Source organism: Aulonocara stuartgranti, assembly GCF_965226115.1.
Source record: "Aulonocara stuartgranti genome assembly, chromosome: 10".
Lineage (NCBI taxonomy): Eukaryota > Metazoa > Chordata > Actinopteri > Cichliformes > Cichlidae > Aulonocara > Aulonocara stuartgranti.
Window position 1 is genome coordinate 5,232,440 of NC_138946.1, and position 3,160 is coordinate 5,235,599.

The window sequence follows — 3,160 nt, forward strand, 5'->3', positions numbered from 1 at the left end:
CAGGTTTATTATGTCATCGGTTTTAACCATATATTTATTAGTTATGATAAATTATGAAAAACCAGGGTAATTCCTGAAATATTTAGGAGTGAGGCCAGTACTTCTCTTTGGTACTCCCTGTGCTGAATGACTGTAGGAGGGAGAAATGTGAGCACAACAACATTTATGTATAACTTGGATATTTATTCCGTTGCTCCATGTGAAACGAGGGGTCAGAGGTCAGTGATAGCAGGGGGCAGGAAGTTCAGTGCTTCAGTTCACAGACTTTGACGTGCACTCCTGATAAGTCTGGAGGGGTTCAGACCAGTCCCAAGATTAGAATGACTATAATTACCGAATATTTACGCCCTTTATGCCCACTTACTGCAAGCCTGATATTCCACAGAGACTCACAGAGGACATTGTCTGTGTACAGCCTGGAGAAATCCCACAAGGACGTGGGATGAGAAGCCTGTTAGAAAGTCAGTATAGAAGTCTCTGGAATCTCCTGGCTCTCTATAAATGACTTTGATGTCACACCGTGGTTTGTGGAGCCATGTTTTTACTTTGATAATTTCTGCCAACATCCATGTCAGTTTCTTTAGCCAGAAGTGTTCATATTTAGATGACGGGGTGGAGTGCTAAGTTATCAGACTAACTGATAATTTGTCAAAATGCTGATAAAATACTGGAATTTCACTCACAAACTCTGGAGCACATCACAGTGGTCTGGTTAGGTCCTGGGTTCAAATCCACCATGTAGCTGGGGCCCTTCTGTTTCGAGTTTGCATGCTTTCCTGTGCCTTAATAAGCTTCTTGAATTGGATGGGCAAAAGAAGGTGGATGGATGAAACTGCAGCACAGAAAACTACAGAGCAGACCTTAGTATTACACAAACAGTTGTCCCACAGGTAGGTCCTGGCAGGAGGGACATGTGTGCAGTAGCTAGCACTACCACCTCACAGCAAGAAGGTCCTGTTCTCCCTATATCGGTGTGGGTTCTTGTGGTGTACTCAGGCTTCCTTCCATCAACTGGCCCTTGATGTAAATGTGATTATGAATGGTTGTATGTCTCTGTTAGTTGGCCCTGTGATACAACCAAGGTCAAGAGGTCGACCAGTGATACAGTGTTTACACTTTACCTTTCACACAAAGCAGCTGTACCAAAAGGACATTAGCTTTTTACATCAAAACTTCACTACAGAACTTGGGATAACACAACAGTGTTGTGTAGTGGGGCTCAGGTGATCGATCCCAGTCTGTATGTCTCGGGCAAGATACTAACCACACGTTGCTCTCCGATGCATCCATCGGAGTATGAATATGTGTGAATGTTAGATAGGAAGCACTTAGAAACAGCGTAGAAAAAAGTTCTTGGGTGAATGTACAAGTTGAATGTACAGCACAAAAGCGCTATATAAGAACAGGTCCATTTACAACCAGAACATGTAGCAGTCTTCAGTTACAGTGACCACACAGTCAGTTAATGAGCTGAAGTGCTGCCACTGTTATTACACAAGTAGTGCAGTTAGCTCTTAAGTGATTATTAAACTGGCAACATTCACAAGAGTCTGAAGAATTCTCATCTTTTTAGGACCTAAATACTCTTAGTTGCTATAAAATCCTTTTAACCATCATTTTGATAATTTTACTGACAAAATCTTCAACTGGATAAAGATGGAAATTTCCAGATTTATCACAGGAAAAAACAAAATTGACAACCTTATCTTGCATTTAAAATTACAGCCTATGGCTTTAGATATGCAGCGTCTCTTTGGTGAAAAGTAAACTGAAGTCATACGGCTCATAAACAACATGCAGCTGCATGTCTGGAAACAGGCGGAACTGATAACGTTATCAATTCTCTTGGACACATTTTGTTTTCATCCTCTTTTATTACATCCATGTAATTTCAGCTGATGACTCTCAGATAGCCGATGAGCCGGCTGTTTTTCGGAGTAGCAGCTATTGCAAATGTAACATTTCATACCTGGATAACTGTTCAGTCATGGAGACTTCCTTGTCTACTTAAATCTTGAAATTACCGTCCACTTTACATGTCAGCAGTCTGTATCAACAAGGCAGTTACACCAGCAAATGTCAGAGATTTCAGCATGAGCTTAGATAGCTGACATTTACTTTAGACTGATAGGCTGCAGCATCTACATTAAGCATAATAAGCTCAGCTAAAAATCGGAACAAATATTTGTCATTACATCATGCTGCTCTGTGCCAGCATGGTCACTCAGATTACTTTTGCCGTAGACATCACTCATTATAGTTACAGTGAATGTTAAAAATGGTCATTGGTGGCTGACTCTGAGAGACTCTGTCAACGTCCTTTTTTAGTAGCTCTAAGGCCCAAATCTCAACTACCACAAACTTTAGTTCACCCTCCTTCTGTTCAAAACACATAAAATTCCCACTTTTTAAAGTTTTTGTTCTTTACATACCGAGTGTGTTTTTCAAATGCGAATTTATCGTGTTACGTACTTACACACCCAAACATGAACTTCTTGATGAAATAGGAATCTCCACATTCTTCCTTTTTTTGTTTAGACATTATGACCAACTTATAAGATAAGATAAGATAACCTTTATTAGTCCCACACGTGGGAAATTTGTTTTGACACAGCAGAAAGTGGACAGTGCAAAAGTTATATAGCAAAAATTAGAATACAATACAAATAATATACTGTACACAACTGTACAGAATAGAATGGAATAAAATAAAATACTATATACAGTAGAATAAAATAGAATAGAATATACAATAGGATAAAAATAGAATACAAATTCTATATACAACTGAGTAAAAATACTCTTTCTATATTATTATTATATTATTTATATTAATATAGCTCGATGACTTTATTTTTTGTCTTTTGAGGATGAAGTTGCTGCAAAAAAATGCAATCCTTTCAGTGTGTATACACACTGTAGTATGCAAGTTTGCATCTGAAAAACTCTGAAAAAACAACATTTTGTGTTGTTTTTTTCTTTAGACATTAACATGATTTCACATGAGCAGAAAGTACTTTTACAAAAAGAATATTAATTAATCATATAAAACAGCAATTCTATACTGGGGACCTCTCCGGGGTTTACACAGATATTCTCCGCCCATTCCTGCAACCCTGAATGGGATCAGCAATCAGGGACAGAATAAATTTCGGACACA